Source organism: Anomalospiza imberbis, chromosome 10 (genome assembly GCF_031753505.1).
Source record: "Anomalospiza imberbis isolate Cuckoo-Finch-1a 21T00152 chromosome 10, ASM3175350v1, whole genome shotgun sequence".
NCBI classification, from domain to species: Eukaryota; Metazoa; Chordata; class Aves; order Passeriformes; family Viduidae; genus Anomalospiza; species Anomalospiza imberbis.
This window is the reverse complement of record NC_089690.1, coordinates 23,688,939-23,702,799: the sequence shown is the minus strand read 5'-3', so window position 1 is coordinate 23,702,799 and position 13,861 is coordinate 23,688,939. Positions and strand designations below refer to the sequence as shown.

The following is a 13,861-nucleotide window of genomic DNA, read 5'->3' as shown; positions in this document are numbered from 1 at the left end:
TTGGAGAGGGAGGTGTTTCCCCTCTGTCTAATCAACCAAATACATTTTCATTAAATGCAGTTCCTGTAGGTAGGTGCAAGGTATTTATGAGGTGTGGGAGCCTCCAGCTACAGACTTGGATCCCTGGCTCTTTTGAGTAAAAACATCTCTGGCATGAAGTTAGGAAATTGTAATTGATGAAGTTTATTATTGCCTCACACTAATGCATGGGGTGTACATCGAAATTAAGAATTCTGTAATCATTTTTGGTTCTCTATTCTGGAGCTTACTCATAACTGTGCAGTAGATCTATATTTTCATTCTTTCTTTTTGAAGGAAGAAGGGAATCATGTCAGCAGCCTTCAGCAGGGTGCTGAAATAGGACTGCAAGAAGGTGAAGATTTCTGTGTTTGTGTCAGTGCAGTGTCAGTGGTCCAGGCTGAGGTGTGCAGAGCAGGGACTGGAGCCCCTGTGGCAGAGTCTGCAGCCAGGATGAGCTTCAGCAGCTTCAGGCTGTACCAATCTGCTGTTGTCAGGCTGAATATAAATGGAGCCTCGAGGTGGGGGGAAAGGCCACAACAGGCACTCTCAAGAAATAATACTCTGTGTTTGTATCAGTAGGAAAGCTTTAAAAAGTTTTTGTTGTGAACAAGTGCTTCCTGCCTTTGCATTTCATTCCTCTACTGTGTAACAATGCTGGACTGGTTTTGAAATTTTTTCTGCCCAGCTTTGTTTAGTATCCATTTTTCTTGAGCTATCTAGTCTGTGTTTCACAAATTCCATGCATAAAATTTTGCTGTGTGATTTCAAAGTCCTGTGGGTAAAAAATAGCACTTTTTCTCTCAGTCTTGTTTTTTGTTTTTTTTTTTTTTTTTAATGAAGAATTATTTTTGTCCTGAAGAAATTTAAATTATCCTATTACAGTGTGACCTCACAGCATGATGCAGTGATGGTTCCCTGCAGGGGTAAGGAAGCAGTAAGGGCCATATCCACCCAATTCAGTCCCTGTGGAAAATACGTGTGAATGTGGGGCAGATTTAGTCAAAGTTAACACCCCTCTGCTTGAGGAAAAATAGCAAAGTGTGACTGTGACTAACTGAATAATTGAATGGATAATTGAATTCGCTTCTAAAGGTGATTGCTATGAGAGGGCTAGCTATGAGAGTTAGTGAAGAGAAAATAACTTCCTTCTTAAAATTAAGTCTTTTCTGTAAACCTACTTAGATAATAGTGCATGGAAATGGATTTTAATGTGGCTGTGGTAATTTTTTTTTGTATTGGTATATCATTAAATCATGTCTAGTATGTTGAGTTCAGAGCAGTTCTCTAATGCAAACACCTGGAGAGGACTAAAGTAACCAATGCATAAATCATATTGTGAGTTTTAATTTCTGGCTACTTTTTTGTCTGTTTTTATATGCTACTTGGCCAGCTGCAGGTGTGTGGTGTGACTCTCCATAACTTAGCAGTTAAAGAAGAATTACTGAATTACTTTGATTTTTGCAGCATCCTGCCTGCAGCCTATATCTGAGCTCAGTGCCTCTGGATTTGTATGTGCCTCTCTTCTCCATTTGAGAGATTGTCCCAGTGTACTCTGTGCAGAGTTTTGGATAGAAACAAAGCAAGACAATCCAGCACAAGGGGCAGCCAGTCTGAAGGACTCAGTACAGTGTTAACCTCTACATCTACTCTTGATGCAAGGAAGAGCTGCTTCTGACAGGCTTCTCTTCTGCATTTGGCACTTTGGCACTTGACATGGCAGATAATCTATGCAGACACTGATCCAGCAGAGTTCTCTGTCTCAATATGCTGAAAATATACAGGTGTATACCCCTAAGTCAATTAACTCATCTTGAAGACTTCAGACTGGAACTGCCACTGCTGAGTGTGTTCTGCCTTCTTTGGCCAGCACCATTTAAACATGTTTCCCTTTTATTAACTGTGTCTAATCCAAATTGGATGAAATCTAGGTAAGAGCCGATATTCTCTTTGTTTTACCTCTAACTATTACTGTTTTGTCAGTTCAGTTGGGAATGTGCACCAGAGATGGAACCTGTCCCATTGTCTTACTATTACTCCATGTGGCATGGATCTAATTTCCTAAGTACTAGTTTTAAGCTAAAAAGCACCCCTAAATAATTAAAATGCCATTGCTTGTAATAATTTGGAATGACTGGGACTGTTACATGTGTTGCACTAGTTTCAGTAGATAGTAGATCCTGTGGTCGTTTTTTCCTCTGGCTGAATTGTTTCCTGTGTTATAAAAGGGAAGTCAGATCTTTTTGTCAGTTCAACATTTCATTCTACTTCAGTTCTGTTTCCTAAAGAAAGATGTAGCTTCGAGGCCGGTAAGACCTAACACTGGCAGACTGCTATCCTTGCCCCTTAATGTCAATTAAAAAGTTCTTGCAAGTGCAAGTTACTGCTGTTATTTGTCATTCACCCATTTAAAAATGTTAGTATAATGAGACTAAAAGAGATAATAGTATTTGTACATTTGTGAATTGCATAATCCTGTTAGTTTTGAAAGCAGACTCTTACTGCCAGTACTTTCATGTGACTGTCACTTTGCATGTGAAAACCAGTTTAATTCCTCCACCTGAAAACCGGCTGGAAAGAAAGGACTTGCGCTGTCAGCCAGAAATGATTCCACCTGAGTCCTCAGTGTGTGGTGCTACCTACAAACATTTTCTTCTTCTGGGGGAATGTGTCTGGACTGCTCAAGGAGCAAACGTCTGCTGTCTGTCTGGTTCCTCTGTGTTCCCCTGCTGCAGAGGGAGTGGAAACACCCCCATCTTCAGGAGTAAATGGCCTGGGAAGCCAAAAGGCAGGTCTTCCTCCATAGCACAATAGAAGCAGGCAGATTCTTCATCTGCTGGCACAGCAGTGGTCACAGAAGGGCCCCTGATCTTCTCTGGGTTTTGTCTGTCACACGTGTACAATCTCTGTCTATAGATGGGATTTTATCCCTCTGCTCATTTGCATCTCCGTGTTCTTTCATTCCACTTTAATTGCTATTCTGTATTTCGCTTCCGTGACGTGTCTGTGCCTTATCTGTCACTTTTGGAGCTTGCAGTTGCTACACATTATTAAGGCAAATTATATAATAACTGACATCTTAATAAATATTTTCCTCATAATGACACAACTCTACTCTTTCATGTTGGTAAAAAACCATACGAGTGGACAAATCTCTATACTTTTAATCTCCCACATCTCAGAAAAAGCAAATTAATGCCACTGTTACAACAAACAGTAATATAATTAGCTTTTCCTGCTGCTTAACATAACAAAGCAGTCAGTTAAAAGAATAATTTATAAACACCATATATTTCCATAGAATTAAAACTTAGGGGTGTTATGAAGCTGACTGGCATTGTTCTCCTAAATTTTATAAATCTCATTTTTTAACATCTTCAGGCAAATCAAGGAGATGATGCTACTAAAAGGAACAGAATTATAGCTACAAATAAAAGCTATAAAAAATATGTTGTCTGAATAAAATAATTTTAACGGAATAATTGAGGGCTATTGAGTGCACACTTCACCATATTGCTCAGAATTCTGTTTTCATTGTTGTAAGAGGTGTACAGAGTGTGATATTTAAATTATAAGGAGGTGAGCAGATCTGCAAATTTCTGAGAATGGCAGGCGCTACGAACAGCTGCAAAGCTGTTTGTGCTGTCTTCGAACAAAAGAATAAGGACAATGTGTTTGTACTGAAGTAGGCTGGCTGTACAGAGAGAGAATAATAAATAAATGGATCTATAAGCACAATTTGCTTACTTTAAACTCTTTTAAAATGACAAAACAAAGCTGTTACTGTGTCCAGCCCAGGGCAGCCCCACAGCCAAACACTCCCAAAGCCTACTAGTACCTGCCTTTTACTCATTTATTGGTAATGGAAAAGGAACACTCAGCTTCCTCAGGAATTACAGTGGATGCACCTGCCAGTCATGTTTGGAAAAACAGGAGTCTAAACTGGGAGAGAGAAGAGGAGGAAGAGCCTTTCCTCTGGGGGAAGAGGAGAAGTTCACTTTATAAAGGAAGCAATATAGTAATGAATTGAGATGGCTTAATTTTAGTTTAATCTTTTTCTTATTATACATTAAAGTGCTGCTGTGGATGGCATTTCTTTAGAGATTAAACATCAGCTGAGACTTGAAGGTGGAGCACATGGGGCAGTGTGAGGATGGGGTTGATTCTCAATGTTTGCTTTGTAAGTGGGAATTCCAAAGTTTAATCTCCAGTCACTGTTCAGCCAAAATATTTGTAACGTTCCACTGAAAGACAACTCATACATTTTTCATGCTGCTTTGGAATTTGGAGAGGTGTGTTATCATTCTTTGAGTCTAGCTGTGATTGGTTAAATAGTTTTAAAAACAAGACCAAACCAAAGGCAGGCAGCTGGGCACCTGTGTGGGCTGCCCTCAGCTGAGGGCTCTGAGCCACCTCTGCTTTGCTTTTCTTGCAGATTTTTTTGTCTCTTGTCCAGATTTTACCTATTTGGTAGGTAACAGAAATAGATCAAATCTGAGGCCACATTAAGAATTGCACTCATGTTTCAGGGCTGGTGTTGGGCTGTCAAATTCTGTTCTGTGGTCAGATCCTCTCATCAGGCAGAGCCTTATGGCGTGGTCACTTTACACTGGCGTCTTCTGAGTTCGGAGATACCACCTTGTTCTCATGGGTTGGAGTCTGTGCTAGCTCTGTCAGCTGCTAGAACTGGGTCTCTGAAAGCTGAGATGTGGCTCAGACACTTCTGTCTTTCACTCGTGGCTGCAGTTCCCTGCTGAGGCAGAAGTGACCCCCTGAGCACTCGTGATTTCATAAAGCTTTGGCTCTGCACTGGAATGGCTTGGAGCATTCATAAATTCATACTCACAAATCACAGCTCAAGGGATTTCTTCGAAACATTGGGAATTGTGTATTGTAGTCTCAAGATTGCTATCTGCTCTCAATTTTCATAATTTAGAAGCTTTTCTATTCATAAATGCTCTGTTCACTTCAGCCTTGCCATGAGACTGCTTGGCATGTTGGATCTACAGTGCAAGCTTGATGTCATACAGTTATGGTTATAATCCTACCTTCTGAGAAATGTCCTGAAGGAAATGATGAGGGAAAGACGTGGAGAAAAGTCAGGTCTATCTGCATGTGGCCCCTTATAGTAACTGCTGGCTCAAATGAGGATTCATAAAAGGTATTTTAAAAGCTTAAACATGTACTCATAACTATTGCCCGTCCTTTTTCTTTTTCAGTGGATCCCTGAATATGCTTTAGTCTTGGAATGTACACCTTTCCCTTGGGAAGGAGAAATTTGTATTGTTATATTTTGTCCGTTATATAAAAGGATGCTAAAACTGAAATGAAAAAAAAAGAAATAACTGAAAATATTGATATAAAAAGTAAGACGGAAAAAAGTAAATACACTGTGATCAATACCAGAAAAAGACAAGGATAAATGAATCCAAAGACTGACAGATGTAAAGGAATAAATTTTACTGTCTTTACCATCCAAAAGTTTAAGGCAACAGGAAAAAAAAAAAAAAAAAAAAAAAAAAGAGCAAAAAACAGCCCAACCTGTGAGCCTTACTGGATTTTTAACTTGCTGTGGAATTGTTCAGTGTACACTCTGAGGGGCAGCAAAGGTGCCTGTGGCTGTGCAGTGCACACTCAGTCCTGGGAGGCTCACTGTGGTGGGGATATTCTGTGTCCTGATCTCTTTGCTGGCAGCGTCCTGCTAGGGGTGACATAGTGAACACTTGTGATGGTCCTTGGAGCTGAACCCTGTCCTGGCCATGTGCCATCACCCATAATCTCTTGTGTAAAAAGAACTTTCCTTTTAACCTTGTTTGGTTCTGAAAGAAAACCAGTTACGCATTTTGTTAATGCTGTGGCTGTCATGGGAGGAGTTTGAAACCACTGCATTTGAAACTGATGATTAGAATCTTTATTTTTCATAATGATCTTTCTATTGCAAACAGCACAAGATAACCATAGAATAAGCCCAGATGTAGGATCAGGAGCTGGAGGAATACACATTGAAAAGTAAATTTATTTATATACTTTGGGTCTTACTGGGATTAATTCACCAAAGATTCTTCAATCCTCTCTCCTGGCTGTGTGCAAATATGACCAAAGCAGGTTATTGGCCTAAAACTGGAACAATCTCATTGACATCTGTGATACTATTTCAGATTGCTCTGCTACAGTTATGATGTGGAATTTTGTGACACTGTTTGTTGCACAGAAGCTTCCTGTATCTGCACAATTCACCAGATATTTCTTACGTCCTCCAAAAGAAATCAGCTTCCCAAGAGATGCCTTTTCAAGGGGAAGGTGTGGGGTGTGGGAGGATCACAGTGTTGTATATTGTTTTGGCTATCTTTGGGGGTGATGCTGGTATGAGATAGTGGCTACAGAAACCCAGGATCCAGTGGAGCTGTTGGAATAGAGCTGACTTATATCAGTGTCCATCAGATTATGACTTTTGTAGGTTGCTGTCCTGCTCCTGATAAAAAAGGTTTAGTAATGAACCTGGCCACAGCATTTCTCTATAGAATATGGCTGATTTAAAAAAAAAAAACGAAACAAATGAAAAAACTGACATAAGTATTTTTACAGATAAATGCTTCCTCCCCTTCTTAAAATTCAGTGGTTATAATATGTTTTATGTGATATTTGTTTTCTGTCTTTAAACTGATTTTTTGGACAGTGTCCTTCACTCAGTGGCAAAGACTAGAAGCTACCAGGGCAGAGATGAGCTGCTTTTTCCCTCAGCTCTTTGTTCTCAGATTTGGCAGGTAACTAGCAGATCTGTCCCCCCAAAAAGACAGGACCTCTGCACCATGCTGCCAGCACATAAAAATGCTGGCTTTGCTTTGTACTGTTACAAAGCAGAAAACATCCTCTGGCAGTGCTTTCCCTGCAAAGCCTGGAGACTGCTCAAGTTGCTTCTGCTCTGCTAAGCTTTCTGAACAGGCTCTGTCCTAAAAGCTGTGCTTAACTAAACCAACCACTACAGCTTTGATCCAGGGAGAAGAAAAAATCTCATCCAGCTCCTAGACTGCAGAATGTTGGTGGGCTCTGGACTGTAGTGATGAGGTTGTGGTCCAGGGTAGGAAATGAGTAAAGCAGCTGCGACTTTGTGGGACGGTCTTGTCAAAACTGATGCACTGAGGTCTGGAGTAGTTCAGGAGCTGATTCCCAATGGGATGTCAAGGCCCAGCCTCACGGGAGCAGAGCTATTTGTCAAAAACATGGGGCAAAAGGCAATGCAGAGGGCTTTCAGCCATGCTGTTCTACTCTAGCCCTGAAGTATGGCAAACGGTGGAGCTTGTAGCGATTATATACTTGTTACCTTTAAATCAGCTGCTTCAATTCTTGTTTAACTTTTTGCACCAGTGAGAATGTGATCTGCGTGATAATCTTAACATTTTCTTTTTTATTCAGTTTTAATTTTAGCAAGGAGCAGTGAAAGGAAGACTTGTTGCTGGTGGGAGGTAGGAGGGAGCAGATGAATGATCCGATTAGCACAACTCTTATTTGTGATATTGCTTAACTAATAAGAGCCATACCAAGCAAATTCAGTGACTTTTTTTTCCGTGTTGCCCCTCATAATGATACAAGCATGTTTTTCCACTTTGTAATGCAAATGTGCAGTGTAGTATCAATGGTAAGACTGATGAAAATATGTGCAGCATTTGTTAGGGCAGCTTGCTTGTCATCATTTCCCTCTGTCACCTGCATCTCGTTAAAATGTGCGGACACACATCGGGATAGCGGTGTGTGATGTGTCTGGGAGGGGCAGTGGCTCCCAGGCCACGTTCTGCACAGCTCCATGTGTCTGTGTGTCTGGCAGTGGCTCCCAGGCCATGTTCTGAAGAACCTTTCAGCTCCCACACGTGTGGGCCCTGCTGTTCCCCCTCCGCCGTCCGAGCTCGGGTCCGACCCACGGGGGAATGGGGATGCAGAGCTGCTGCTGCTGGGGGAGCTCCGAGGGCATCCTTGGTGTAAAGGCACTCGAAGTACTGCTTTGAAAGGGAAGGTGCTTTTGAAGGGTTGCCAAGCCCTGCTCAGTTCCACGTCCCTTCTGACAGCGGGGCTTTTCCTCCTGTGTGTGCCCACCTATGAGAGCAGTCAAACACAGTTGGCCCTGCTGAACCAGAGCAGGCCTCTGACCCTTGCCAGGCAGGTGACGTTAGTTAATGGAACTTGTAGATTTTATTACGGACACAAACAACAGAAAATACTTTTTTTTTTTCCCCCAAAGGCAAGTTAGTCCGAATTTTTAGGTGGTTTTTTTTTTGCACCCCTGCCTCTTTAAGCTCTGCCATAGCAGTAAAGGTTCATAAGCAGTGTTGAAGAAGTGCTGATATAAACACAGCCAATTGCCAAATCCCTGCATCAGCCTTGTTAAATTCATGTTTACATGATTATGGGGTGTCATTTCTGCATTTAGGTAGCTGCAGGCACTTTCCTGGGCTCCCAAGTGTGATCCAAACGTTGAAGGAGCTCTGCTGTTTCTTGTTGCATTTTAATATATAGCAATTTTAGTGTTTTTAAGTGTGATCTTGAATGAATGAAGTTTCAAAGTCACTAAAAATTTGGAGTTGTGTGGGTTTATTTTGGGTTTTATCCAGGAGAGGCTCTGGGCAGTTACAAGTGTGCTTTTAGATCAGATCAAACTTGTGAATGTTGTAAGTTCAGATGAGGACATGACTGGTCCATGCACAGGAGGTCATATATGCAGGGTGAGGTCTTTAGAACTTCCATTTACTTTCAAAATGCAAATAAATAAATAAATAAATAAATAAAATCACAGAAGTAACTGTGATTTAATTAATTCTTTCTATCATTCTTTCAAGCATTGGTCTCTCCAAATCAGGCAATAAGCAACTATCAATGGTGACCCCTGAAAAATACTTTTTTTTTGCCTTACCACTGTCAGAGTCCAGGAATCCCTCTGGCTGCCCTGGCTGTCTCAAGACCCTGGCAGGGGTCTCAGAGACCCTGGCATGAAGTCAAAAACACTTGTGGCTTCGATTTTAACCTGTGGAAAAAGCTGTCAGTTTTGTATGGGAGATTACAAGTCGCCAGGGTTTTAGTAGTGTGGTATTTAAACTAACACCGGGTGGAAAAATAGAATTTGGGGGTTTTTAAGATAAGGGATTCAGGGGACAAGATGGAGGGATTTGGCCGTGTCCTGACCTTCTTCTTGTTCTTCTTGTCTTCCATGCCTTGCTGTGATAGTGACACTTTTCTGTTGGTTTAAGGTAGGGACACACTGTCCAACATAAATGTTAGGTATTGGTAATAAATTGTAAACATAGTGTACGTAACTTTTGATATAAAAGGTAAACACCGCCCGACAGGGCACAGCAGAATGGTATGGCTGCCTTGCTAGCCAGAGCTCGGCAGGTCAGAGAGAAAATATTAGATAAGAAGAAATAAGCAACCTCGAAAAAGCAACTGGAAGCATTCCAGACCTCTTCTTTGGTGACGTTCAGGCTAGGGAAGCAAAGACTCTTTTCGGATCTCTCATGGGGTCACCCTGACCTGTAGGAACCCCGAGAGAGAGAAATCCACCTACCACTTAAAATATGGTGTCATTTCTGCATTTAAATAGTTTCAGGCAGTTTTTTCTGCATCCCGGCTGACTTGTTTTGTGGAGATCTTGGGTCTTGTCAGGGAAGCCTGAGTGGTCTGCTGTGCCCCCACTGTTTGGGTTCTGCCACAGCTGCCTGGGCTGCACAGACTGATGGAGAAGATTCTCACCAGGCTAGGGACTGAACAGATTGTCTCATCTGGGTCCCTTTTGGTGTTACCCAGAGTAAATGCTTGGTCACTTATGTGGTTCAGCTGTGGTCATCAAAGCTTCATTTCATCCTCTCTTGGCTTTTATTGAGGTGTATCTGGTTTGGTGTTTTATGTGTGCTTGATCTCCAACTGTACTCATTCCTTCCATGTATTTTCTGTTTAACATGCCATATTTCTTATATCATATCCTCCTATTTTGGAGCCAGAACCTCTTCTTGGGGATGTCAAAAGGAAAAGCAGAACAATTTTCTATTAGCAACCCAAAGTTTGTGAAGGCCAAACATCCTTTGAATATACCATTGAATATATCCAGTGCAATCAATGGATGAAGAGATTCTGATTATCAGCAATTATTTCTGGTGAAAGGAGCCTCAAAAGCAGAGTATCCAGAGAGCTCTTACTTAAAATTGGAACATAGAAATTGGCTGGAGTAGTTGCTTTGGGAAGCACAGAAAAAAGTTCTCCTTCACGTTACGCACATTTTCAAGTAATCACTGGCTATCGCCAGGGTGACTTTTTGCAATGATTGCAAAAAGTAATGATTTTTTGCTGAGATCTGAAATAAGAGGAGAAATTGAAGTCCAAGTTAATTTCTTGAAAATATGTCCAGGAGCTTTAACCTTTTCTTCAGATTTCATAAGAATGATTTATATAATTGTATATTTTTATGCTCAAAACTAGTTTTTTAAACCAGGTTGTAAGTAATATCAGAAATGTGACTTAATCAGCTATTTCTTTGACAGCAGCCCCAAAAATTAATGTAACCAGCTAGCAGAGCTTTATTGAATTTTAGTGGTGTTTTTTTAAATGGAAACTTGGTTGCAGTCTCCTTTCAAAATTATGTTGCTTGCTCAAATGCAGATATTATGTGCATAATGAGGGGTAAAACTGACAGGACATGTCTGTCATTGGAATAATGAATATGAAATGATCAATTTGAAATGAATGAACTGTAAAATATATAATTATCATTCAGTGTTCCATACCTTTCACAATAAAAAGCATGAAATGAAATTTGTAATAAAATGTGTCCCATCTGCACTACTGTAGGACAAAAGCTGAGTTGTCACAGGTCAAAATCATTCATATTAGCAATTCATAGAGGTGGTTGGTAATTAGGGACCGAGTGATGAGGGAAAATAGTGTTTGATATTTGGTCACAAGACTTAACCAATTAACTCAAAAAACACCAAATGGGTGGAAGATGCAGTTTTTCTTCCATCAGTCAGTCTTTTGTTTGACAAACAAGTTTTTCTGCACTCGCTGCAGCCCTGGAAACTCTTTTTACAGCAGACAGCAGTAATTAGGAAATGATCTATTTAATTATCAGGGAATACTAATAAGCAATGAATGGTAGCTTAGCTATTTTTGAGATTAGACAGACAGACATTAATTAATTTATATACATAAAGAATGTATTTTATGCAAGTACTCTTATCAAGCCCTTGTGAACCATTAATTTTTCCAGTATTACATAGTACCTGTTTTGGAGGAAAATATACTGGTTGCATATAATGTTCCAGTGTTTCTCAAAATCAGATGCTTTCTCCAAATGTGTATTTTCATTTTTGGAGAAGAAACACAGCTAAGTTGTCACCTCCTAAGCAGTGTGCATTCCTTGGGATTGTGCTGCCCGAGGGCAGGAGCTCCTGTGTGGCTGAGCAGCGATTCTTGATTCTTTTACTGTTGTGTGAGTGCCTGCTGGCCTGTGACACAGCAGAACAGTTTTCACCAAGAGTCAGACCAGCAGTTCTCCATCATCTTCTTCATTTTCCTTCATTTGCCTTAGTGCTGTTTGGGCCTCAGTTGCTGTCCAAACCTCATGAGCCACATGTGACCTTGGTGGGCTCAGGGTCCCGTTCCCAGGTTGGCAGTGTCACCTGGCAGGCAGCAGGGCTGGGAATGTCACCTGGCAGGCAGCAGGGCTCGGCTGGAAGGGAGGAGCTGGTGGATCCCCATGCTTGCTCTTGGGGACAGCTGCCAAGCAGGAATTACTGCAGCAGATGTCCCTTGGTTGCCACGTGAGTGAGTGAATATCCCATCCCACAGAACCTGCTGCCTCGTCACCTCCCACGGGCAGCCCAGCTGTGGGCTTGATGAGGTTTTTAATGAGGAGGAGGAGGAGGTTTTATCGTGTGGTTTTGTACAGTCAGGAAGATTGGTCAGCCTTGCCCCAGTTCTTTGTTTCCTGTGGGGTCCCCTGTACAGTGTGCCCCAAGTCTAAAAGTCTAAATTTTGGTATTGCCCGAGGAGGGCAGAAACGCAAGCAAGAACTACAAATTTTTGAAGAAGGAGAAATCATAAAAGAAACTTTGGAATGATATTTATCTTGGCATCTTGTGAAAGGCTGTGCAGACCCCAGAATGCTGGCTTCAGTTATGTTTTAACTGAAACAGAGGGAGAGGAAAAGGTAACCCTCACATTCAGGTGGTCTCTAGGTTTACCTTCCCCCGCTTGGACATCTCCTTCCTCACCTGTTTAAATGATCAGGCTAACATGAGAGGGACAGTTGTACAGGGAGTTTCCTTGGAGTCAAGATTCGGATTCAGAGTCAAGACTGAAGAGAGCTGGAAAGCTGTCTTACGTGCTTGTGGAATTTGATAGTTTGTTCTCATTCCTAAAGAGGCTATAATACAAAAAGCATCTTAGTGCTGTCATTGGATCCGTATGGGGACAATAATGTGTTAATTGTTGCTGCAAGGTTGTGGTCCAGCTCTGACTGGAGCTCTGGGAACTCTGACTCCTAATGCAGGCAAATTGTGGCACACTTTCACCCCAAGCTCCACCTGTACTCAGCATTTGTTATTTAAATGCATAAATGTGGGTAGGAGAAAAGAGTACTTACTAATGGAAGAGTTGCATTTTAAAACTTGGCTATTGGCAGTATAATTTCTATGTAAATAGACTGATATGTTTCAAAACACTCAGTAATTAGGAGGCACTTGAGGATGTTGAGAGAAGAAAGAAAAATAAGAGCCTGTTTCCAGGTTGAAATGCAAAAAAAAAAAAAAAAAAAAGAAGTGAGGGAGTTTTGAGAGAGAGTAAACCATTCAAATAGGATCAGTGATAATTTTAGGTTTAAATCCGTAGAAAATGAACTGAGAGAAAAGACTGCCTTGGAAAAAATAAAGACTGCATTGATAATGAGGAGGTGCATAAAAATAAATTAAGCATTTTGTTATAAAGTCAGAGCTATTTATAATCAGAAACAGCATCAAAGCTTAAAAACATATTTTTTTCAGGCAGTTTGTATGTCTAGACTCAGCTGTTAAAAGAAAACAAATGCAGTAGAAAAAACTAAAGCGTAGCTAGAATATGTCTGAAGAATGCAGAATAGTTATGAAAAGCAAGGTGTCAAATATGTTCACCGTATGGATTCCATCGCCCATGGAATTAAGGCATTCTCTGTCTTGGAGAGCTGAAGAAACACAGAGGTCTTGACTCTTACAATGTCTGGAACAGCCACATTCCCATTGCTTTTTGGAGGGTAGACAGATCATTATTTGTTTTGGAGTGTATAGAAACTTCAGTCAGGACCACAAACTAATAAGAGCTGTTGCATGAAAGTGCAAAGAAGTTGGGCTCTGTTCCAAAACCCAAGAACAGCAGTTCTTCAGGACACAACAGAGAGTCTGTCAGAAATGACCACCATGGATAGAACTGCAGAGAGTGGTATCAAAGCAGGAGGCACTCCAGTGTTACCTTTGTCCTGCCTGTGTGTCATTTACTGCATTCCTGCTTGCTTGCTGGGACTGAGAAGGAACAACACCGTCAACTGACACCTGCCTTGTGCACTGATGGTAGTAAAACTTATGCAATCCTTGTTTTATTAATGTGTGGGACCATGTGACAAATGCCATTTAAATGCATATTCTGAGAGATTTGGAGTGAGGATGGAAAGCCAGTTAATAGATTTATTTTGAGGTACATTTTGACTTGAGACATCTGAACACAAATACTTGCAAATGGGCTTCCTGCTGTGTTTCTCTGTAGTGCCCTTCTGCCTGCATTACTGGTAGTTATTTTGACACTTTGTGATTTATCTGTGGGTTTGGTCCGTGGC

The 13,861-nt window shown here is 41.1% G+C and overlaps 1 protein-coding gene across 5 annotated transcripts in view; it reads left to right on the top strand.

Moving 5' to 3' along the window:
- Positions 1 to 13,861, top strand: part of CLSTN2 (calsyntenin 2) — a 324,249-nt gene that overhangs the window by 98,908 nt on the left and 211,480 nt on the right. Inside the window, exon 1 of one of the 5 annotated variants that reach the window (XM_068201289.1) lies at positions 1,572 to 1,949. The exons of the other annotated variants lie outside the window; for them this stretch is intronic. The gene's annotated coding sequence lies outside the window, so the exon portion shown is untranslated. Of the gene's footprint in view, positions 1 to 1,571; positions 1,950 to 13,861 lie in introns of those variants that run through there. 5 annotated transcript variants of the gene reach the window in all.